General features: G+C 40.0%; 1 long non-coding RNA gene across 1 annotated transcript; it reads left to right on the plus strand.

Moving 5' to 3' along the window:
* Window positions 1-375: 375 nt before the first annotated feature.
* Window positions 376-26,297, plus strand: LOC122453216. The gene is made up of 3 exons (XR_006272985.1): window positions 376-389; window positions 3,105-3,107; window positions 26,153-26,297. It is a non-coding gene; the product is annotated as an uncharacterized LOC122453216 (long non-coding RNA).
* Window positions 26,298-26,605: the final 308 nt, after the last annotated feature.

A 26,605-nucleotide genomic window follows, 5' to 3' on the forward strand; every position in this document is an offset into this window, starting at 1 on the left:
TGAAGCCTGGCTTGGAGAATTTTGAGCATTACTTTGCTAGCGTGCGAGATGAGTGCCGTTGTGCGGTAGTTTGAGCATTCTTTGGCATTGCCTTTCTTTTGGATTGGAATGAAAGCTGAGCTTTTCCAGTCCTGTGGCCACTGATGTGTTTTCCAAATTTGCTGGCATACTGAGTGCAGCACTTTCACAGCATCATCTTTTAGGCTTTGAAATAGCTCAACTGAAACTCTGTCACCTCCACTAACTTTGTTTGTAGTGATGCTTCCTAAGACCCATTTAACTTTGCACTCCAGGATGTCTGGCTCTCGGTGAGTGATCACACCATCTTCTTTGTATAGTTCTTCTGTCTTCTTAATATCTTCTGCCTATGTTAGGTCCATACTGTTTCTGTCCTTTATTGTGACCATTTTTGCATGAAATCTTATAAAGCTTGATTGAAAGTTCTTAAGTGGAAAGACACACCTTGACCACGGAAGAAAAGAAAAATTTTAAAATATGCTGTTTCTGTGGAAATTAAAGTAGATTTATATGATCCTAATCAAATTTTCAATGAGTTTTGTTGGAGATGTTGACAAATTGATGATCAAGTTGGGAAATATATAAGAAACTTTTGAAAGATCAGAACGGGAGGTGGGAGTATCTATACCAGGTATAGAAAGCATATATAGAGCATCTTCCCATGAATAGAGGATTGACTAATATGTTTTTCAGTATGAAAAAATAGCATACTTTTTTTTGAAAAGAATATATTAGACAATGTTAATGTATAAAGATAGCCACAGAAGGACTTGCCTGGTGTTCCAGTGCTTAAGAATCTGCCTGACAATGCAGGGCATGTGGGTTGGATCCCTGGTTTGGGGAGATTCCACATGCTGCAGGGCAGCTAAGCCCTAGAGCCCATGCTCCGCCAGGAGAGAATAAATAGCTCAGATTGCTGCAACTGGAAAAAGCCTGCATGCAGTGAAGACCCAAGGAAGCCAAACATAAATGAGTTAATTAATTTTAACAAAATAGCCACAGAATATTGGGGGAAATGTGTAGAACAATATATAGCATGATCTTAATACAAAAAAGTATGTATTAAGTCTAGAAGGACATCAGTTAAACCCTTAACAGGAGTATAAATAGAAGCTAAGGTAAATCTTTGACTTTGCATTTCATTAGGAATTAGTAACTACTACTTCTAGTCAAAATATTAACAGAAAATATCAACCAGATATTCAAATCTATTGACTATTTCCTCACTCATACATAACTGTTCCATATCCAGACACATTCATAGGAAATGTGTTTCCACATTTGTCTTTATCTCCCAGCTCTCAAAACTCAACAGAAATTTCTAATTCCTCCAGTAAAAATTAGTTTAGTAGTAACTTCTGGTGCATAGAGACAGTGGGACAGGGAATACTATGCTGCCATTCAAAGAAAAACTGAAGTGGATTTGAACTTGCTGATGTAAGAAAAATAGCCAAAATAGACAGAAAAAAATTGTAAGAACATATTAAATAGATATAAAGGTGGTGGATTGAATATATAAATCTACTTCTGCTTCTCCCCCAAAACTCATTAAATTGACAGAAGAATTGTTTTTGTTTGTTTTAGGCATAAAACTGTTATAGCAGGCAGGTAGCTAGCTATGAGCAGAGAAATGGGGACAGGGGCCAGGTGGCAGGAAATCAGGCATCTTGTAAACAGTAGGGGTTCATAGACAAAGGAAAGCAGAAAACTACAGGCTGACAGGAAATTGCATTATGAAGGGTCTGAGTAGCAGACCAAAAAAAGGTGGGGAAAGGCGGGACCTCTTGCATTGCATCCAAATGTGAGCCTTTGTTCATTGTACTCTCGTTGGATAAGACTGTGCTCAGTCGTTCAGTTGTGTCCGACTCTTTGCAACCCCGTATAGCATGCCAGGCTCCTCTGTCCACGAATTTTCCAGGCAAGAATACTGGAGTGGGTTGCCATTTTCTCCTCCAGGGGATCTTCCTGGCCCAGGGATTGAACCCACAACTCTTGGGTCTTCTGCATTGGCAGGCAGATTTTTTTACTACTACATCACCTGAGAAGCCCCATAAGATTAGGCTTATCGATAAGAATGGAGAAGGAAATGGCAACCCACTCCAGTATCCTTGCCTGGAAAATCTCATGGACAGAAGAGCCTGATGGGCTGCAGTCCATGGGGTCGCAAAGAGTCAGGCACGACTGCGCTACTAACACTTACTTATAGATAAGAAGTACTCTTCATCGTGGCACTTCTGATCTAAGCTAAATGGGGGACAGAAATCCCTCCTCCCCTTGAAAAAATGGAGCTGGGATGAAAATCAGGGAAGCTGATCCCCAAACTTCTTCCTCAGTGAATATTCCATCCCTGTATTTGTTTGTCCCTCAGAACCAACTTGTCAAAGAGGCCCAGGGCACCAACTCTTCACCTGTCTGCCTGATCTCCCTCTGAGAATGCATGCATGCTGACTCACTTCAATCCTGTCTGACTCTTCGTGACCCCATGGGCTATAGCTTGCCAGACTCCTCTGTCCATTGCATTCTCCAGGAAAGAGCACCAGAGTGAGTTTCCGTGCCCTCCTCCAGAACGACTTCCTGATGCAGGGACTGAACCTGTGTCTCTTCTGCTGCCTGTATTGGAAGGCAGGCTCTTTCCCACCAGCACCACCTGGGAAGCCCTGAGAGCATGTGCATATCCTTACTTAATACACACTTCCTTTACTTTCTTAACTTCTTTGCTTGTCTCCAGATTCTTTCGTGATGAAGAAAGAACCTCAAGTTCACCAGCAACAAAACCGCAAGTGTGGGAATAAGCAAAAGAAAAAAATTAAAAATTTTGGAAATGAAAAAGCATGTAGACAAGTGGTAACCAACACACTAGAGAAAACTTAATCTTAAACTGTCAATGAATGAAGCCAAAAAGGGAAAGCTATTTTATGCAGAAGAATCAATCCTCGAAGACTCAGAAATGGACAGCATCAACCCAGAAACTAGAATAAGGGAAGATAATTAAACAAAATGCTGAGCTTTTGTCATTGAAGTTGACAGGTAAAATACAGGACACCCAGATAAATGTATAATTCAAATAAATAACTTTTCATTATAAGTGTGTTCCAAATATTGCATGGGATATATCTATAATAAAAGAAAGCATTCATTGCTTATTTTGAATTCACATTTAGTTGGCTGTATTTTATTTTTACTTGCTAAATCAGGCAAACTTTACTTGGAATGGACACAGCTCCAAGAATGCTTCTCTACAAAGGAAAGAGGTGTAGAGAAGAGAGGTGTAGAGAGAACAAACACTGATTTCCCCCATCTCTCTGCCGTGTGAATTCCTAACGATGCATTCTATTAGCAGAATCTAACTGGAAGCCAACTGGCAAAAAAGCCTAGGGTTTTTGGCCCCTAGTAACAGTTACAGAGCAGAGAATAGAATGAGAGGTCTGAGGATAACAGGCAAACAACAGGTAAATAACCAACAATCTCTTAAATGAATGATGTAGAATTTTTGCTTAAGATACCTTTAAAAATAAAGATGAATCCTGATGGATTTCTTTCTGAACCTGTTTTTGATTGCCTACTTTGGAGCTGTCAACTACGTGATGCACAACATGCGAGCTGGGACTGAAGTCTTTTTGGGGCAAAATGAGGACCGTGGTCCAGAGACAGCGGCCCAGAGAGCTCTGAGAGACTGCTCCAAAGAAGCAGCTGGGAAAGGTCGATATATAGGATTGTGGTGAAGGGGGGTTCAAGTCAATCAAGTGCTCAGTTTATAAGAGCATACATTCTATTATGCTTATTGGGGTATGACCACAGGCCTTCTGATAACTGTCCATTGTTAACTACCTAGGCCTAAGTCATATGAATCACAGGTTAACTTTGATTGTCTCTTTCTTTTCCTTTGTTCAGACTAGTTTCAGGGAATTTGGGGAGGTGGGTTTGGGCACATACACTTAGGGTATATAGTTCAGTTCAGTTCAGTCGCTCAGTCGTGTCCGACTCTTTGCAACCCCATGAACCACAGCACGCCAGGCCTCCCTGTCCATCACCAACTCTCAGAGTTTACACAAACCCATGTCCATTGAGTCGGTGATGCCATCCAACCATCTCATCCTCTGTCGTCCCCTTCTCCTCCTGCCCTCAATCAACCAGCATCAGGATCTTTTCCAAAAAGTCAACTCTTCGCGTCAAGTAGCCAAAGTATTGCAGTTTCAGCTTCAGCATCAGTCCTTCCAATGAACACCCAGGGCTGATCTCCTTTATATGGACTGGTTGGATCTCCTTGCAGTCCAGGGGACTCTCAAGAGTAATCTCCAACACCACAGTTCAAAACCATCAATTCATCGATTCTCAGCTTTCTTTATAGTCCAACACTCACATCCATACATGACCACTGGAAAAACCATAGCCTTGACTAGACAGACCTTTGTTGACAAAGTAATGTCTCTGCTTTTTAATATGGTGTCTGGGTTGGTCATAACTTTCCTTCCAAGGAGTTACCGTCTTTTAATTTCCTGGCTGCACTCACCATCTGCAGTGATTTTGGAGCCCAGAAAAATAAAGTCAGCCACTGTTTCCACTGTTTCCCCAACTATTTCCCATGAAGTGATGGGACCAGATGCCATGATCCTAGTTTTCTGAATGGTGAGCTTTAAGCCAACATTTTCACTCTCTTCTTTCACTTTCATCAAGAGGCTCTTTAGGTCTTTTTCACTTTCTGCCATAAGGGTGGTGTCATCTGCATATCTGAGGTTATTGATATTTCTCCCAGCAATCTTGATTCCAGACTGTGCTTCTTCCAGCCCAGCGTTTCTCATGATGTACTCTGCATAGAAGTTAAATAAGCACGGTGACAATATACAGCCTTGACGTACTCCTTTTCCTATTTGGAACCAGTCTGTTGTTCCATGTCCTGTTCTAACTGTTGCTTCCTGATCTGCATACAGGTTTCTCAAGAGGCAGGTCAGGTGGTCTGGTATTCCCATCCCTTGAAGAATTTTCCCCAGTTTATTGTGATCCACACAGTCAAAGGCTTTGGCATAGTCAATAATGCAGAAATATATGTTTTTCTGAAACTCTCCTACTTTTTCGATGATCCAGCGGATGTTGGCAGTTTGATCTCTGGTTTCTCTGCCTTTTCTGAAACCAGCTTGAACATCTGGAATTTCATGGTTCATGTATTGCTAAAACCTGGCTTGGAGAATTTTGAGCATTACTTTACTAGCGTGTGAGATGAGTGCAATTGTGCAGTAGTTTGAGCATTCTTTGGCATTTCTTTTCTTTGGGATTATAATGAAAACTGACCTTTTCAGTCCTGTGGCCACTGCTGAGTTTTCCAAATTTGCTGGCATATTAAGTGCAGCACTTTCACAGCATCATCTTTCACTATTTGAAATAGCTCACCTGGAATTCCATCAGCTCCACTAGCTTTGTTTGTAGTGATGCTTTCTAAGGCCAACCTGACTTCACATTCCAGGATGTCTGGCTCTAGGTGACTGATCACATCATCGTGATTAACTGGGTCATGAATATATTTTTTGTACAGTTCTGCGTATTCTTGCTGCCTCTTCTTAATCTCTTCTGCTTCTGTCAGGTCCATACAATTTCGTGTCCTTTATCGAGCCCATCTTTGCATGAAATGTTCCCTTGGTATCTCTAATTTTCTTGAAGAGATCTCTATTCTTTCCCATTCTGTTGTTTTCTTCTATTTCTTTGCATTGATCACAGAGAAAGGCTTTCTTATCTCTCCTTGCTATTTTTTGGAACTCTGCATTCAAATAGGTATATCTTTTCTTTTCTCCTTTGCTTTTTGCTTCTCTTCTTTTCACAGCTATTTGTAAGCCCTCCTCAGGCAGCCATTTTGCTGTTTTGCATTTCTTTTTCTTGGGGATGGTCTGTCTCCTATACAATGTCATGAACCTCCATCCGTAGTTGACCAGGCACTCTGTCTATCAGATCTAATCCCTTAAATCTATTTCTCACTTCCACTGTATGTTCATAAGGGATTTGATTTAGGTCATACCTGAATGGTCTAGTGGTTTTCCCTATTTTCTTCAATTTAAGTCTGAACTTGACAATAAGGAGTTCATGGTCTGAGCCACAGTCAGCTTCAGGTCTTATTTTTGCTGACTGTATAGAGCTTCTCCGTCTTTGGCTGCAAAGAATATAATCAGTCTGACTTCAGTGTTGGCCATCTGGTGATGTCCACGAATAGAGTCTTCTCTTGTGTTGTTGGAAGAGGGTGTTTGCTATGACCAGTGCATTCTCTTGCCAAAACTCTGTTGGCCTTTGCCCTGCTTCATTCTGTACTCCAAAGCCAAATTTCCTGTTACTCCAGGTGTTTCCTGACTTCCTACTTTTGCATTCCAGTCCCCTATAATGAAAAGGACATCTTTTTTGGGTGTTAGTTCTAAAAGGTCTTGTGGGTCTTCACAGAACCATTCAGCTTCTTCAGCATTACTGGTCAGGGCATAGACTTGGATTACCATGATATTGAATGGTTTGCCTTTGAAACGAACAGAGATCATTCTGTTGTTTTTGAGATTGCACCCAAATACTGCATTGTGGACTCTTTTGTTGACTATGATGGCTACTCCATTTCTTCTAAGGGATTCCTGCCCACAGTAGTAGATATAATGTTCATCTGAGTAAATTCACCCCTTCCAGTCCACTTTAGTTCGCTGATTTCTAGAATGTCGATGTTCACTCTTGCCATCTCCTATTTGACCACTTCAAATTTGCCTTGATTCATAACCTAACATTCCAGGTTCCTATGCAATATTGCTCTTTATAGCATCCAACCTTGGTTCTATCACCAGTCACATCCACAACAGGGTGTTGTTTTTGGTTTGGCTCCATCCCTTCATTCTTTCTGAAGCTATTTCTCCACTGATCTCCAGTATCATACTGGACACCTACCGACCTGTGGAGTTCATCTTTCAGTGTCCTATCTTTTTGTCTTTTCATACTGTTCATGGGGTTCTCAAGGCAAGAATACTGAAGGATTGGGATCATGAAATTAGTTTCTGAAAATATCTAACTGTCTAAAGATCCATTTCACTGGCTTCCCTGGAACACAGAGCGCCTCACTCTCCACCCTGAACTCCCTGCAGGGAGCATTGGAGGTCATTAGCTGCAGCAGCACAGGCAGAGGCAATGTCCTTGTTGTTTTGTTTGGTCATTGGCAAACGCTCTTGGCAAGTGCCAATTTGTAGGTGACAGAGCTTAAACATTCTGACTGCTTCTTTTTGGGGTGGGCAAAAGATAGCAATGATAACTGGAATGTGAGGTGCCATAAAACAGTACCACATAAGAGTTTCCTTTGCAAAGGTCATAGAAATATGAAAGAAGGGCTCATTCTGACCAGGGGCCCTTTACAGAATGAGTGTTGTTAGCATAATGAAAGAGGAAGAAAGGGAAAGACATTCCCAGAGAGAAAATGAGAGTAAAATTAGAGGTGAGAAATTGTGTAGTGTGTTCTGAGAAAGGCCAAGGTGTGGTGCAGCTGAGTAAAGATGACTTGTGGATGTGGAGTGGGAGCTGAGCCTGAAGGAGGAGACAGACAGAACAGGCTCCATCGTGAAAGCAGGACTCTGTCTTGGGCCCGACTATGGACTGAGAGCTCTATGACCAGTATCTATGGAAATGTCACACCAACTGGAAAAGCAGACCCCCTGGATGGAAGAGGCCCAGGGCTCATCCCTAGACTCTCCATCGCCTAAAAGAATATCCTGATTACCTGTGTAACCAAATAGAACCATACATTCTATTATGCTTATTGGGGTATGACCACAGGCCTTCTGATAACTGTCCATTGTTAACTACCTAGGCCTAAGGCATATGAATCACAGGTTAATTTTGATTGTCTCTTTCTTTTCCTTTGTTCAGACTAGTTTCAGGGAATTTGGGGAGGTGGGTTTGGGCACATACACTTAGGGTATATAGTTCAGTTCAGTCACTCAGTCGTGTCCGACTCTTTGCAACCCCATGAACCACAGCACGCCAGGTCTCCCTGTCCATCACCAACTCCCGGAGTTTACACAAACCCATGTCCATTGAGTCGGCTATGCCATCCAACCATCTCATCCTCTGTCATCCTCTTCTCCTCCTGACTTCAAATTTCCCAGCATCAGGGTCTTTTCAAATGAGTCAACTCTTCACATCAGGTGGCCAAAGTATTGGAGTTTCAGCTTCAACATCAGTCCTTCCAATGAATATTCGGACTGATTTCCTTTAGGATGGACTGGTTGGATCTCCTTGCAGTTCAAGGGGCCCTCAAGAGTCTTCTCCAACACTACAATTCAAAAACATCAACTCTTCAGTGCTCAGCTTTGTTTATAGTCCAACTCTCACAACCATACATGACTACTGGAAAACCATAGGCTTGACTAGACATACCTTTGTTGACAAAGTAATGTCTCTGCTTCTTAATATGCTGTCTAAGTTGGTCATAACTTTCCTTCCAAGGAGTAAGCGTCTTTTAATTTCATGGCTGCATTCAACCTCTTCAGTGATTTTGGAGCCCAGAAAAATAAAGTCAGCCACTGTTTCCACTATTTACCCATCTATTGGCCATGAAGTGATGGGACTGGATGCCATGATCTTAGTTTTCTGAATGCTGAGCTTTAAGCCAACTTTTTCACTCTCCTCTTTCATGTTCATCAAGAGGTTCTTCCATTCTTCTTCACTTTCTGCCATAAGGGTGGTGTCATCTGCATATCTGAGGTATTGATATTTCTCCTGGAAAACTTGATTCCAGCTTGTGCTTCCTCCAGCCCAGTGTTTCTCATGATGTATTCTGCATATAAGTTAAACAATCATGGTGACAACATACAGCCTTGATGTACTCCTTTTCCTATTTGGCACCAGTCTGTTGTTCCATGTCCAGTTCTAACTGTTGCTTCCTGATCTGCATACAGGTTTCTCAAGAGGCAGGTCAGGTGTTCTGGTATTCCCATCTCACACAGTCAAAGGCTTTGGCACAGTCAATAAAGCAGAAATAGATGTTTTTCTGGAAATCTCTTGCCTTTTCAATGATTCAGCGGATGTTGGCAGTTTGATCTCTGGTTCCTCTGCCTTTTCTAAAACCATCTTGAACATCTGGAAGTTCACAGTTCATGTATTGCTGAAGTCTAGCTTGGAGAATTTTGAGCATTACTTTACTAACGTGGTAGTATATAAGGTTTTCACAAAACTGGTCAGGGTCCTTGGTTAAAAGGAGACTCTGCCTTGGGCCTGCCGGTGTAATAAACTGCATTCCACACTCTGCATCATCCTTCTAAATGAGTTTGTTTCCTGGAACATGTGGCTACAAGTCTGGTCATGTGGAAAGAGCACCTTGTTGGAAAAGGCCCTTGAATACTGGGCCAAGAACTTGTTTTTTATTCTGCCATATAACGTGTAAGCAATGGGAAATCATTCAAAGACATTTAAACCAAGGAAAAAAGTTAGATATAAACCAACAGTATTTGAGGACAGATCAATGGATGAGATTTCTCAGAAAGCAAGTTTAGAGAAATGGGTCTCAACCTTGTAGAACTGGTGGGCCTTGTTGATAAGCAGTCGAATACTCACAGATACCCACCCTGGAGAGTCTTTATGACACCTACTGTAAACTACTGCTTTCTTCTTCTTATCCCAGCCAAACCAATTTTGTCAAGCTTTCTTCTTCTAATATTTTGCAAAAATAATAATAAACTTTTATTTTTGAATCAAATATATATATATACATATATATATGTATATATATATATATAATCCAAAAATGTTTTGATGCCAAATTATATTAATTCCACATACATGCATGCTCAGTAGTGTCCAACTCTGCTAACTCATGGACTGTTGCCCACCAGGCTCCTCTGTCCATGGACTTTTCTAGGCAAGAATACTGGAGTGGGTTGCCATTTCCTTCTCCAGAGGATCTTCCCAGTCCAGGGATTTAACCCTCAACTCCTGCGTTGGCAGGCAGATTCTTTACCACTGTGCCACATGGGAAGCCCCATTAATTCCACACTTATAAGCTTTTGAGGTAAATGTAAATTGTTAAAGTTATTTCGTGAACAGTTTGCAATGCACATTATATTTCACTGCAATTTGATGTGCCTATTTTTGTCTATTCTCATATGTATGTATGTATCTATTTGGGTTTTATCTGTACCCCTGTATTTAGGCAGAGTGCTATGGACTGAATGAGTGCCCCAAAACCCAAAATGTTAACATTCTAACCCCTGATGTGTTAATGTTAGGAGATGAGGTCTTTGGGAGGTGATTAGGTTCTGAAGGTGGAGTCCTTATGAAAAGGATTAATGTCCTTGTAAAGAGAAGCCTGAGAACTTTCTGGTGGGGACACAGCAAGAAGATCGCCATCTATGAACCAGTCACTAAGAAGGCTGTCACTGGACGCTGTATCTTGATCCTGGACTTCTTACCCATCAGAACTGTGAGAAATAAATGCAGTCTAAGCCACTGGGTCTATGGTATTTTTGTTACAGCAGCTCCAACTGAAACAGACATGATTTCTATAAATTGCATTACACTGTACATATTGAGATATTCTTTGTTTTCTTAGCCAATGCATTTAAAGATCTACCCATACCCTGCATATGTACATTGCTTCATTGTTTTTAATTATATTGTATTCTATAATGTGTCATTCATTTAAATATTATACTACTTGAAGAAGTGCAATTTTTTTCATTTTTAATTGGTTATTACAAGCTGTCCTATAACTCTGATCTCTTTATGTATAATGACTATTTCTATAAGATAAGAGCTGGTAACAGATCCCCTGTTTTCATGTAGACAGCCAAATGACAGTCAAGTCTTCAACAATTAATGTTGCTTTTGTACCTTAATTTCTTTGAATCCAGTTATTTCTTCTCTTTAAAGTTATATATTTATTACAAGTTATATATATTTATTAAATATATAAAAATATATATATTAAAGTTATATATATTTAACTGCTTGCAGCCTTTTAATATTTTCAAAGTTTTGCAGAAAATATATTTTAAGAAATCTGTAAAGTGCAACATGAAAAATGTTTTCTTCTGAAGGTCTGGATTTAAAGGTGAAAAGAGATAATTTAGAGATGAGAGTGAATGGATGAGCAGTGTGGACAAAAAAAGACAATTCTTAGCTCCATAATTCTCTATCCAATTTCCCTTTCCAATGGCTTGGAAGCTGTTTTAGCAAAGGAGCATCTTGGAAGGCACCAGTGCACATCCATATCTTACGCACAGATTCCACTACGTGTATCATCACTCTGTTTGAATCAACAGCACTCTTGTTATCGGCCATCTCAGGATTTTTCACAGTGAAACAGGCTTTCCAGTACATTTATCAACAAGCTTCCTCTGACAGCTTACTCTGTCATAGTCAAAGCTGATGGCACTGGGGCTGTAATGGTGACCACGGGTTTTCTCACAAAGACCACGGGAGCCATAATACTCCTCCTGAGTTGGATGCATGCTCACCGTCTAAAATTCCAGGCCCATACTTGTGTTCTCCTTATTGAAAAACACCCTGGACTTCCCACAGAGTATGATGCAGTAGGATATGCACAGTTCCTTTGTAAGTTCTAGGATGTCTATTATAAACAAATCTGTTTTCAAAAAGTATATTGGCACTTGGTTACTAATTATATTAATGTATCAAAATAGAAATGTTGATACTTAAGTGTCATACAGTGTGGTTTAACTTGATAAAGAATGAGGTTTACTGAATTCCTCTGCCTTATTATGTGGGAATGGGTATATGCTTTCTACCTGATTTTAAATTGTGACTCTCCCACTGTTTATTTATTAGATAAATTTGACATACAACACTGTGCAAATTTAAGATGTACTTTGTGTTCCTTTCATGCATTTATGTATTGTGATATAACTGTCACTGTAATGATATCCCTCACATTATATACAGTAAAATATTATTGTCTATGCTCAATAAACAGTACATCAAATCCCTGTGCTCGTTTTAGTACTCTGCTAATTTGCATGCTTAAACACCATTAATTTTATCTTCCACCCCCATTTCCTGGTAACACCATTTTGTGCTCGGGTTTTTTTTTAAACATGTTTGATTTTTTTTTTATTTTTCACATTTCAGTGGGCTCATGCAGTACTTATCTTTCTCTGCCTGACTTATCTCAATTAGCATAAGGTGCTCAAGGTCCATCTATTTTGCTGTAAATGGCAGAATTTCCCCCATTCCTGCTGAATAATATTACACTGTGAATATATACCACATCTTTTTTTATCCATTCATTTGTTGATGGGCATTTGGATTGTGTCCATATCTTAGCTGCAGTGAATAGCGCTGCCATAAACGTTGTTTTAGTCACTAAGTCATATCCAGCGTTTCGCAACCACATGAGCTGTAACCTGCAGGGCTTCTCTGTCCCTGGGATTTCCCAGGCAAGAATACTGGAGTGAGTTGCCGTTTCCTCCTCCAGGGGATCTTTCCAATTCAAGAATCAAACCCATGTCTCCTGCATGGGCACATGGATTCTTCACTGCTGAGACACCAGGAAAACCCTATGCCATAAACATGGAGGTGTGTATATCTCATGGAATTTCTGTTTTCATCTCCTTTCGGTATATTCCCAGAAGTGGAGTTGTTGAACTGTATGGAGGTCTGTTTTTAGTTTTTTGAGTAACCTCCATGTTTTCACAGTGGTTGGGCTAATTTACATTCCCACCTACAGCGCACAAGTGTAGCTTTTCTATTTCTCCCCAGATTGGTTATTTGTGGGCTTTCTTATGATAGCCATTCTGACAGGGGTGGGGTGATCTCTTATTGTGGTTTTGATTTGCATTTCCATTGTGATTAAGTGATTTGGAACATCATTTCATGTGCCTATTGGACATTTTGATATCTCCTTTGGAAATATATTTAGGCATTCTACTCACTTTAAAAATTGGATTGTTTGGATTTTTTTGTTACTAAATTGTATAAGTACTTCACGTAGTTTGGATTTTTAAACCCTTGTTCCATATATGGGTTGCAAAACTTTTCTTCCATTATGTATGCTGCCTTTTAATTTCGTTAATTGTTTCTTTTGCTGTGCAGAACTATTGAGTTCAAAGTAGTCCCACTTATGAGTTTTGTTTTTGTTGTTTGTTCTTTGGACCTTCCCATTTTAAGCACATAACATGCCTATCTATCCCCTGTCTCTGCTTTATTCTTGATATAGTTTATTCATTTTTTGGAATCTATTTCAACCAATAGAATGTAACCTGCAAATAACAGGAATATATTATTGATCAATGTACTTTCAGCACCCAGAACAGTGTCTTACATGTACTAGATGCTCACTATATTTCATGAGATAATCGAAGTCAGATAGTCTAAGTAATTTAAAATCAGGAGAATCACCTTCTAGTGATCTTATTTGAGTTTTCCTTTACTTTTGTAATAAGAGTAAATTATTGAATGAATTATTAAATACTGCAGGATTAGAAGCAAGTTAAATGAGAATGATTTATACTTTTATGAATTTAATATGTAATTAACAGTTAACACAACAAATGAACCGATTTGGAAGTTACTCTGATCAGATGAAGCTGAATGCAGAAAGTGTGACTTGTCTCCTTATTTGCACCACTCAGTTTTTCAAGGAGTCTGGACAATTCTCTTCTTTGAACAAATGGCACCCTCTACTGCCCTTTTTTGGTACAGCTTATGGTTCAAGGAGATCAAACCAGTCAATGCTAGAGGAAATCAACCCTGAATATACTATGGACATGAATTTGAGCCAATTCCGGAGACAGTGGAGGACAGGTAAGCCTGGTGTGCTGCGGCCCATGGGGTCGCAAAGAGTTGGACACAACTGGGTGACTGAACAACAGCTACTAAGACTCAAAATTATTTAAGATTTTTACTTTCAATGTGATCTGCACAGGGTTACGTTTCTGAGGAATTTAACTCTGCAGTCTCGAAACAATATTAGTAAATATGTTATGTGTTATATTCTTATTTAATTTCTGTGATGAATTTAAAAATTCAGGTAAGTGAGGATGACCTGAAGGCCAGTGCCAAGACACTGCGTTTGTCTGGATACAAAACTGTGTTTCCTGTACTTGACAGAGTTGAAAGACACTCTGGGGATAAGCATCTTTCACCCTCTGGTTTCAGTAGAAACTGAATTTAAGAAAGGCAAGGACTGATGTGCTTTTTACACAGTCTTTCTCTATAGCTGTCATTTGGAGCAAGAAAAAGTAGCAACAGAAAATCTCTGAAACTTTTGCAGCAAAAGGGGCCCCTTCCAGGGCCCCAGGGGGCTCTCGTCTAACGCTCGGAACTGAATTGTCCAAGGAGACACACGTGCTGACAGAGGAAGAGATTTTCTTGGGAAGGGGCACCAGGCAGACAGCAGGAGGGTGAGGGAGGCCAGGGGAGCTGCTCTGCCACGTGGCATGCGGTCTCTCGTTTTAGGTGAAGGGATTGGTTTCTGGGTTGCCTTTGGCCAGCCATTCTGACTCGGGGTCCTTCCTGGTGGGGCACGCATGACTCAGCCAGGATGGGTGTCCACGAGAAGGGTTCTGGGATGTGGAATCCTCTTGACCTTTCCCAAACTCTTCCGGATGGTGGTGGCTTATTAGTTCCTTCCCAGGATCTCCTGTTGTAAAATAACTCACCCGAGTGGTTCCTGTGGTTACTGGGGTGCTTGGCCAGGGTGGGTGGGTTCAGTCAGTGTGTTTCCCCTAACAAAACTGGAAGAGAAATGGCCCACCACTGAGAAAAGCAGATTTGGTTGGTTTCTCTGACATCATTTCAAAACGATGTTTATGGATTTCTTTAACACGTTCAGACGTTTCAGGTTTCCACCACCAGCACCATCCTGATGACTGTCTCGGGAAGGGGAGAAGGCAGTGTTCAGCGCACAGCTCAGAGAGGAACCGCCCGGTGCGAGGCTCGACCCTGCCGAGGTCAGCAGCGCAGCACACCATCATACACTGGCGAGCCACTAAACCTTTCTGTCATGCTGTTTCCTAACTGGTAAAACAAGGCGATGACATAGAGCTGCAGTGCCTATTAAATAATCAGCTGGTCATAACAAGACCAGCAAATAGTAAGCACTCTATTAAGTGTTATTTATTATTTCCCTGGGTACAGCGATTTCCATAATTCTTAGCTGCTGCTGCTTAAGTCTTATAAATGCCAAAAAATTTTACAGGTTCTTCACTCCAACTTCTAGCTGGGGCTGGTAAATTTGTTTTAGACTCCAAGAAATTGATCTTTCCCAAAGCCATTGGCAAAGCAGCTCTTTTTGCTTAGATGCAAATCAAGATGTCCCTGGACAAAACCATCCTTGCTACTTGCAGGCTTCCCTACAAAGGTGTTTCAATGTCTTTCCGCATCACATGCTTTTCTTCTTATTATTTATTATGTATAATATACACCCACATATATAATATATATTTTATTTTTTATATATTTTATATATAAATATTTATATAGTTTATATAAATATACAATACACTTGAAATCTTTGACTTTGTTAATTGCCATTTAATTTTTTTTAAAGCTATTAATAGAAAGTTATTTACTTGGTTATTTATGATGAAACAAGATTGAGTTTCCCCACTATCCAGTCTCTTTCACAGGAATGTATCTCTACATTCAATTCTACACCAATTCCCTTTCGAAGACCCTGGGTTTTTTTGTTGTTGTTGCTGTTGTTGAGGGAAAACCCATAAGACTCTGTAAGCTAATACTCAGTATCTATTCTCCTCTTCTGTCTTAGAACACTTATTTTTTGTGAGGTGTAAATGCGTCACATCTCAGACTTCCTTGAACCTATGTATAGCCATGGGCGAAGTCCTAGCCAGCAAGATTTAATCAGAAACATTGTGTGGAACTTCCAGACAGGTTGATTAAAGTTACTGACTAGTTGGGAGGTATGGTTTTTCATGCTTTCTCATGTCAGAAATCATTTGTGATAATTGGAACTCCAGCCATCATCTTGGAATAAGAGGTGACCTTGAAGATGGTAACCAGAGCTAGGATAATACAGCAGAAATGCAGAAGTGGCGGTCTCTATGACCATACTGCAGCAGTACCAGCCCTTGATACTTACCTCTAAACTTCTATTATATGATAGAGGAATAAACTTCCATCTTTTTTAAGCTACTGTTACTTCAGCTTTCCTGTTACATATAGCCTTATTGAATCTTAACAGATATAGGAGGAGTGGGATCTTCACAGATCTAGGAGATGAGGATCTGGGGCGATTCAGTTGGGAGCTCATCAAAGTCTCAAGGCAGGGAGAGTGGGGTGGGTCTTTTGCTGAATGATCCATGGTCCAGGTGCATTCCACAGTGAGGGGAAGTTGTAGCTTCTCTGCCCGGGGCAAAATGATTAGCTCACAGAAATGATAAGTGATGGTCCCCCGTGTTGGTTCGACTTCCTGCTGCCAAGGGACTAGAGCTGGCATTTGGCCGACTCTCTCCTCTTGAAAAGGTTATGAACACTCTGCTCTGTTCCCCTCTGTTTCCTTCTCTGCTTCTCCTTTAAATCTAAAGTCTTCACCTGGAAGTGGAAAATAATAATATTATAAATAATTTCTTTCATTTTTAAATTCTGCTCTAACAACTTTAGTTCTCCTCTGGGCTGTATGATTGCTTCTGAGTGATGAGTGGAAAGGTCAGGCAGTAGGGGAAGAAGAATACAGAAATGAAAGTTTATCCCATTGTCTCACTGCAGGCACCCACCACCAAGATGTCTTCTAATGCTGTGGTAGCATGAAAACACATTTGCTCAAGCAAATCACAATCAGTATAGTTTCTGTTTACTTTTAAAAGTACTAGCCAAACAGAAATATCCATCAAACCTCCTAAGAAGTATTGTTCTGCTTGGAGTATGCATACTTCAAGAGAAAATTCTCAAAAGGAGAACCCATGAATACAGTAGATCTTGTCAAAATTAAGTATAACATTATCAACATGTTGTGGGTCATTTTATGTACAAAAACCAGCTTTGAATATACAACCTTGCTGTCTTTGTTATTGTTGTTAAGTCACTAAATCGTGTCCAACTCTTTGTGACCCATAGCCTAGCATGCCAGGCTCCTCTGTCCTCCATTACCACCCAGAGTTTGTTCAAATTCATATCCATTGAGTTGGTGATTCTATCTAACCATCTCATCCTCTGCCACCCCCTTCTCTTCCTGCCTTCAACCTTTCCCTGCATCAGGGTCTTTGCCAATGAGTCAGCTCTTCACATCTGGTGGCCAAACTATTGGAGCTTCAGCTTCAGCATCAGTCCTTCCAGTGGATATTCAGGGTTGATTTCCTTTAGGATTGACTGGTTTGCTCTTCTTGCTATTCAAGGAACTCTCAAGAATCTTCTCCAGCACTACAATTCAAAAGCATCAATTCTTCGGCACTCAGCCTTCTTCTGGGCCAACTCTCACACCCATACATAACTACTGGCAAACTATAACTTTGACTATATGGGCCTTTGTTGGCAAAGTAATGTCTCTGCTTTTTAACACACTTTCTAGGGCTTCCCAGGTGGTTCAGAGGTAAACAATCTTCCGGCCAGTGCAGGAGACACAGAAGAGGTGGATTTGGTCCCTAGGTCAGGAAGATCCCCTGAAGGAAAAAAATGGTAACCCACTCCAGTATTCCTGCTTAGCTAATCCCAAGGACAGAGGAGGCTGGCAGACTACAGTCCATGGGGTCATAAAGAGTGACAGACTGAGCACTCATACAACCTAGGTTTATTATAGCTTTCTTGCCAAGAAGCAAGCATCTTTTAATTTCTGGCTGCAGTCACTGTCTGCAGTGATTTTGGAGCCCAAGAAAATAAAAGCTGTCACTGCTTCCACTCTTCCCCCTTCTATTTATTATGAAGTGATGGAACCAGATGCCACAATCTTAGTTTTTTAATGTTGAGTTTTAAGCCATTTAGTTGTGGACACTTGCCTGTCAATGGATGATAACATTTCACATTTAGACTGTTTGTAAATCTTTCATTACTAAGACAAATCAATTTTTGAACTTTGTGAAGTTGCCTTATTGATAATATATAGGAAGGGGAAAATGGACGGGTCATTGTTACTCTATAATTTGATTTGAATCAGGGATGAAAAATGGTGAGATATTCCTCTAAGTAGTTTCTGTTAAATACTTTTTAAATGAGGATTGAGTTTGATGGAGAAATAAAAAAGTTTATTCTTGAATGAATCCACAGCTGATTTTAAATCTCCAAGGTCTGTACTTATTAACAATGGCATATAAAAAAGGAAGCGTTCCATTTATGTTTCCTTGAAAATACAGAAAAATATAAATGCCACCTGCCCTAGTTCCCTGCCCCCACCCCATGCCCAGCACAGGGTGGAAGGCATTCAAGGACAAAATCAACCTTCTAGGATAGTGGGTTTTTCAGTTCCCCTGGTTCTTCATGAACTGCAGAGTGCAGTTCTTCCAGTCCTGGGGCACCCTGGGGAGTGTGGGAACTATATGTCCGGGAATTCTCCTCTCGAGCAGGGTGTAGAGACCTCAGAGGCCCACCCCGCCGGCTCCCGCCTACCCCAAGGAAGCTCATCTCACTTGTCCTCCGGCAGAACTCAGGCTGTGAATAGAGATCTAACTTCTATGACGTTGTTGTTTAGTGGCTAAATAGTGTGTGACCGTTTTGAGACTCCCCATGGACTGTAGCCTACCAGGCTCCTCTGTCCATGGGATTTCCCAGGCAAGAATACTGCAGTAGGTTGCCATTTCCTACTCCTGGAGATCTTCCCCATCCAGATATCGAACCCAAGTCTCCTGCATTGTCAGACAGATTCTTTACCACCGAGCCACCTGGGAAGTCTTCTAGACTTAATTACTCTACCTTAAATAAGGAGACAAACTTAATAAAGTACAACATTCTTCTGATTTGGTCATCCTAACCCAATCACACTAATTGAATCACACGCGTTAATAATGTTAAAAATGTGATCTTTGGTATCTCTTAAAATAAAATGTACATATTAGTTTATGAAAGGCAGAAAAACACACATAGGTAAAAATATCCAAAGCGAGGTTTGACACCAGCTTTACTTTTTAAAAATTTCCCAGAGAAAAGTTTGCAAATATTCTCCTCATAAACAAAGTGGAAAAAACTTTTTAAATCTTTATAACACTCTAATGAGGCTTCTTTTCCTCAAGGTTTGCTTCTCCTCATTTCCTTACTTTAACCTTCTCTGTACCCTCAGTGGCCTTGGTCTTCCCAAGGCCTGGTGGATAAACCTCTCCTTAAACTCCCTTCTTTTGCCTTTCAGTCCTGGTTCTCATTCACCTCCTCCTTAAATTGCTCTTTTTCAAGTAACAAAATTTAAATGTGCTGGTTGCTTTTTTATATGATAGGTTAAAATTTAGTATGTGTGATTTATGTTTGAAAGGTAAGTAAATGAAGGAAAGACTTGGGAATCGAAGCTTGTCACTTCTGTTCTTGGCTTAATCAACTGGTTACACTTGGTACCATCTGCAGTTTCCAAAACCTTTACCTCACACTGAAGTGAAGTGAAAGTCGCTCAGTCGTGTCCGACTCTTTGTGACCCCAAGGAATTCTTCAGCCAGAATACTGGACTGAGTAGCCGTTCCCTTCTTCAGGGGATCTTCCTAACCCGGGAATCAGACCCAGGTCTCCTGCATTGCGCGGATTCTTTACCAGCTGAGCCAACAGGGTACACTTGTTTAAATCCACATAAATGAGGATCCTACTGTTAAAGGTGGTGTACATATGATTGTGTTCCCCTGGGGTATTTAGGACAGTGCTTTATTTTTGTTTTAAAAAAGTCAGGGCCTCCATCACTCACCTCCTGTACTTGCCCAAACTTTTTATTTATTCTAATTTATTTTAATTGTGATAAAATACACACATAATATAAAGTTTACCATCTTAATCATTTTATACATCAATAGTATTAAGTACACTGACACTTTTGTGTTCCCAATTTCCAGAACTCTTTTTATCTTGCAAAACTGAAACTCTGTACCCATTAAACAATCTCACTTCTTTTCTCCCCAAACCGCCAGCAACCCCCCTTTTAAATTCTGTCTCTATGAATTTGGCTACTCTAGATACCTCATGGCTCAGTGGTAAAGAATCCACCTGCCAAAGCGGGAGACTTGAGTTCAATCCCTGGGTGGAAGGAAATGGCACCCCACTCCAGTATTCCTGCCTGGGAAATCCCATGGACAGAGAAGCCTGGCAGGCTACAATCCATGGGGATTCAAAATGGTTAGACACGACTTAGTGACTAAACAACAGCAGATAGCTCATGTAAGTGGAATCATACAACATTTGGCTTTTTGTAATTGGGTTCTTTTATTTAGCATAACATCCACAGGTTTCATCCTTGTTGTAGCACGCGTTAGAGCTTCCTCCCTCTTTAAGCCTGAACAATATTCCATGTATTGTCAAGAAAGCAAAAATAGCAAAATTATGCCACCTCGTCAATAAAATAATATTTAGTAAGAGTTTATTGTCCATATAGAACATTCTACAAACTGGGAGTTCTCAAACCAAGCATGGAATGAAGATCAGAGTTATATTGTTTTAAGACAGCTTATACAGTGAAAATGCAGAGTCTTGTTTGTTCTTTACAATGATTGATTATACCATTAGAGTTTTCCTGGTGGTGGGGACTGGTTAAAAGCTGTTATTTCTTGTCAATTTTAGGGAATAGCTTAAATTTTTACTGTGATGCTCAGTGACATTTACAAGAAGCAGCTCTAGTTAATTTCCATTCATTTTAAAGAATACGCTAAATTGTTTCAGTTGGATGTTTTTCATGTTTTTTCTCCTCAGGGGATTTTCAAATTTGGCCGTTTTGTGTTTGACACTAACCATGTGTGCAATACCACATTTGTTCTGTTGTCCATCTGACAATGGACATTTGGACTTTTGGGTAATTTCTACCTTTTGACTGTCGTGAACATGGGTGTGCAAATATCTTGGTGAGAGCCTTCTTTCAGTTCTTTTGTGTATATACCTAGAAATTGTGAGCTGATATGGTAATTTTATCTTTACTTTTTTGAGGAACTGCTGTACTATTTTCCATGGTGGCTGGACCATTTTATATTCCTACCAACAGTGCACCAGGGTTGCAGTTTCTCCAAATCCTTATCAATACTTATTTTCTGCTTTTATTTTTATTTTGATTGTAGCTACCCTGGTAGTTTGGGGTATTTCATTATTTGTTTATTTGGCTGCTGCAGATCTCAGTTGTAGCACGTGGGATCTCCGCTGCCTAATGCAGGGTCTTTCACTGTGCCTCGGGGACTCTAGTTGTGGTGCGCGGGCCCAGTAGTTTTGGCTCCAGGACCCCAGAGCATGCGGGCTCAGCAGCTGTGGCCTGCTGGTTTAATTGCTCCGTGTGGCGTGTGGGATCCTAGTTCCTGATGAAGGATCAAACCTGCATCACCTGCACGGCAAGGCACACTCCCAACCACGGGACGACCAGGCAAGTCCTGCTCTAATTTATTTCTGCATTTGTCGCTATGTGTTTGCTGTCATGGCTTCCCTTTGTCGCTATGTGTTTGCTGTCATGGCTTCCCTGGTGGTTCAAACGGTCAAGAATTTGCCTGCAATGCTGGAGACCTGGGTTCAGTCCTTGGGTTGCGATGATCCCATAGAGAAGAGCATTGCAACCCACTCTAGTATCCTTGCCTGGCAGGCTACAGTCCATTCGGTCATAGAGTCAGACACAACTGAGCAACTAACACTTTCACTTTCTTAGTGTCATATCAAGGAAATCGCTGTCAAATCTAATGTCGTGAAGATTTTCCCCTGTTTTCTCCTAAGAGTTTTATAATTTTAGCTTTTACATTTAAGTCTTTAATCCACGTTTCATTAATTTTTGTATGTGGTATGAGATAAGGATCCAATTTCTTTCTTTTGCTTTTGCATATCCAGTTTTCCTAATACCGTTTGTAAAAAGACTACCTTTTCCCCATTAATTATCTTGACAACTTTGAAGAAAATCATTTGACCATATATGCAAGGGTTTATTTCTGATCTATTTTAGTTTATTGGTATATGTCTTTCTGTCAATACCATTGTTTTCATTTCTGTGGCTTTGTAGTAACTTTTGAAATTACAAAGTGTAGACCTTTAACTCTGTAATTTTTCAAGATTTTTAGCTATTCAGGGTTTGTCTCTTTAGATTCTATATGAATCTTACAGTGAATTTTTCTTTTTCTGAAAAACTGTCTTTGGGACTGTCTTGCTGTATCTCACTGTGCACACTGCTCTTTGAACCTAGGGTAGGTAAGGTGAGAGCTAAGAGGCTGAAGGAAGACAATGCAAGGAGCCCTAGGAAATTCAGACATGTTTATTCTCTCCTGGTTGGCACAGCATCTGTAGCAGTATTCTCTCCTGGCTAACGAGCAACCATAGCAGCAGTCATAACATAACCTAACCCAGCCATCGGAGAAGGCAATGGCAGCCCACTCCAGTATTCTTGCCTGGAAAATCCCATGGATGGAGGAGCCTGGCAGGCTGCAGTCCATGGGGTCTCGAAGAGTCGGACACGACTGAGAGACTTAGCAGCAGCAACCTAACCATGATGGAACCATAATGCAGCATCTTTTCCTGGCTTTCCCTCAGGTGGAGCTTATATAACAAAGTAGCCTGTGGCCAAGCGAGTACCTCATGAGGCACATGTGCAGTGCTATAAGTGATCTCAGTTGTTACCTAATTATTTACAAAAAGCGAGGCAAAAGCGAGAGGCCCTGGGACGAGAGAGCTTGACCTCGTCATCTTGGCTAATTTGCTTTTTCCCTACAGAGATTTTGATAGGGGTTGCACTAAATCTTTGGATCATTTTGGATAATATTGACATTAAGATTTTCATTTTTGGTTCAGTTCAGTTCAGTCGCTCAGTCGTGTCCCACTCTTTGCGACCCCATGAATTGCAGCACTCCAGGCCTCCCTGTCCATCAGCAACTCCTGGAGTTTACTCAAACTCATGCCCTGTTGGTCCTTTAATGGACCGGAACCTGGTGGTTCAGAGAGTAAGAGAGAGAAAGAGGCTGATATCCCCTGGTTTACGAGGAAAGCCAATAGAGTCTTGTTCTTAGGGCTCGCGCTGCTGCCACGTAGGCACCAGGCGCCCTCTCAAGAGGGTCTTAGAAGCCCGGGCAAGAAAGGGAGCTCAGCGGGCCTCCGTGCTCCAAGGAATTAGCCAGAAATAGAGAGATAGAGAGAGAAACACAGAATAGAAAGAAAGAAAGACACGGGGACCAAAGCTCTGATGGAGCAAAGGTGTTTTGATCAACATGGCGTGGGCATATATACTGTAGTTATTCTCAGCAAAGATAAAGATTAAAATTCCAGACTTACAAAACATAAGAGGATCCCTATCAAAGAGAGCGTTGCAAACAATCACCTTTTCATAAGAAGGAAGAGGGTACTTATCACTGTAATGAGAAATGCCTGGATTCCTCAGCCCCGGGAAATGCGTGCCTCTCCTCCTAATTCCTGAATATTCAGGAATCAATAAGGGCCAGAGGGTTCCTGACAGATCCAAAACAGCACACAGGAAGCCTCTTGTTAAATGCTTCCTGACAATGCCCATTGAGTCAGTGATGCCATCCAGCCATCTCATCCTCTGTCATCCCCTTCTCCTCCTGCCCCCAATCCCTCCTAGCATCAGGGTCTTTCCAAATGAGTCAGTTCTTCACATTAGGTGGCCAAAGTATTGGAGTTTCAGCTTCAACATCAGTCCTTCCAAAGAATATTCAGGACTGATTTCCTTTAGGATGGACTGGTTGGATCTCCTTGCTGTCCAAGGGACTCTCAAGAATCTTCTCCAGCGCTACAGTTCAAAAGTATCAATTTTTCAGTGCTCAGCTTTCTTCATAGTCCAACTCTCACATCCATACATGGCTACTGGAAAAAGCATAGCTTTGACTAGATGGACCTTTGTTGGCAAAGTGATGTCTCTGCTTTCTAATAAGCTGTCTAGGTTTGTCATAACTTTTCTTCCAAGGAGCAAGTGTCTTTTAATTTCATGGCTGCAGTCACCATCTGCAGTGATTTTGGAGCCTGACAAAATAAAGTCTGTCACTTTTTCCACTGTTTCCCCATCTATTTGCCATGAAGTGATGAGACTGGATGCCATGATCTTAGTTTTCTGAATGTTGAGTTTTAAGCCAACGTTTTCACTCTCCTCTTTCACTTTCATCAAGAGGCTCTTTAGTTCTTCCTGCTTTCTGCAATAAGGGTGGTGCCATCTGCATGTGTGAGGTTATTGACATTTCTCCCGGCAATCTTGATTCTAGCTTGTGCTTCATCCAGCCTGGCATTTCACATGATGTACTCTGCATATAAGTTAAATAAGCAGGGTGACAATATACAGCCTTGACGTACTCTGTTCCCAATTTGGAACCAGTCTGTTGTTCCATGTCCAGCTGAAAAGATTAATCATTTTCAACATCATTATCCACAGCTTATAAGGAGTTGAGGAGAATAGCCAGGTTTAATGACTTTCCATATATATACATATTATATATAATATTTGTTGTGTGTCCTTGAGCCTAGTAAGTCATATTTCTAATTCTGTTTCTATAACATCTTCATCTATTTTCCCCAGCCTGCCTTACACATAACGGGATTAGATACAAACTTCCTTATAGAACTGCTTACAAAATTTTTCCAATATTATTGACAGACAGAAATTCAAACAGTTTATCTGTACTACTTTCAATTCCAAAGAAAAAAGACTTTTATGATGAGACCTGGCAATAATAGGTCCACTATAAATATAAATTCTTTCCCCTTCTTTCCTTCAGTTCCAGACCTTTAACAGCTCCCAAAGAATTTTGCACTGACCATTTGGCCTTTGAGGTTTTTTTTTAGGACTGAGAATCTGAAACCCTCTGACAAGCTGACTTTTTAAATAAACCATATGAGAGAGTCTAATTATTTTCTAGGACTTTAAAAAAATTTTTTAAGGGTCTATCATTCACCTGTTTTGTTCACTTAGAACACACATCATGATTTTCAAAGTCATTTTGAAATAATGGAAAACCTGTCCAGCCCTTTAAAGGAAAGAACTTACTTTAATAGATTTTGAGGGGTATCCTAGCAACCAATCCATAGTGAAATTTATCAGTTTCTGGAGAGAATTTCTACTAACTCTATGAAAGAGAGACCTCAAGTTTAGTTTAACATTTTTTTCTGCATAGTTCCAAAAAATGGACCTTCTTAGATATCTTCACTCTTGAGATTTCATCATATCTTAATGACCATTAAAAATATATCTGATGTTATCCTACACAGGCTATCTCCTTTAGCAGCACTAGATTCTGTTAGACCAAAGATTGATAGATTGATGAACAGATAGATAAAGGAAATATTTTTAAATTATATAAGCAGCCAGACACTCAATTGAAAAATAGAATATGTGTGTCTACTTTTGACATTTACTTCTACATGTGCAAAAATACATGGCAAAACCTCCTTGATCCTAAAGAAATAATGACAACACCTGATGTTTAGAAAGCACATTCACAGTTGCTAATCTTGGCTTTCCTGGGTCATACGAATGAGAGAAGATTTATTTGGTTGTGCTTTGAGATATTAGTTTGTTCCAAACAGATGACTTAAAAAAATCTTGAATGCAAATCAAAATGGAAATTTCTCCTAGGTGCACGGACAAGTTAAGCATGAAACATCCAGAACTGAATGCACATTTTGCAGGTAGAATTAAGTATTGAACAAGCTATTAAAATTAAATAGCGTTAGCAATGCACCTCTGAATAACCAAGCAATAATGCCTGCATAGAAAATTCCTGTGTGAGCAAGACTTCTTCTTTTTTTGCTATCTTGAAAACTAACATCAAATTGTTATGTACATTAATCTATGGGGATTTAAAATTCATGCATTGTTTATAGGACAGTCATTTAGTATTTGCCTAGATATTTATGTGGACTGTGTGTAAGAACATACATATAAATAAGCAGAGAATTATTTTATGTTATACTATGATAATTTAGTGATAGGGACAGAATTTCCACAATTTAGCAGGCTCACTGATTGCTTCCTTAATGTATTCTAGAGAATTAAGCATTTAGAAGTCAATATATTTTTTATATTCCATTCCATTTATTTTTTTTTATAACATAGTATTTCTTTATTTCCTCAGAATTGGATTAGAAGTTTCAAACCTCATTCAAAAAACTTTTTTTAAATCACTAAGATAATAAACTTTCTAGAATTTTAACAGTAATACTGGATGCCAAAATACATGAAACTATATCAAAGTTTTGAGTGAATATAAATTAGAAATCTAGCATTCTATTCATACTAAGTCAAACAAGTGAAATCAAAATGTCATATATTTTTAGCTAGGCAAATATAAGTTTTCTAAAATATATTTATTATATCACACATGCTATTTATATATATGTGTGTATGGAAACTTTTCTACTATGCTTAATAAAGGCTTGAGAAAGAACTCAAAAAAGAGATGGAGAAAAAAATTAATTGGAAAACATAAACTAAATGAAATGGGAGCACTGAATATGAAATAGAAAAAGTGAAACAAACTAGATAAAAGTAGAAGATCATGATACAGTCCAGTTATTTTTAAACATGGCTGCTCAATAG

This window comes from Cervus canadensis, chromosome 1 (genome assembly GCF_019320065.1).
Source record: "Cervus canadensis isolate Bull #8, Minnesota chromosome 1, ASM1932006v1, whole genome shotgun sequence".
In the NCBI taxonomy this organism is placed as follows: Eukaryota; Metazoa; Chordata; class Mammalia; order Artiodactyla; family Cervidae; genus Cervus; species Cervus canadensis.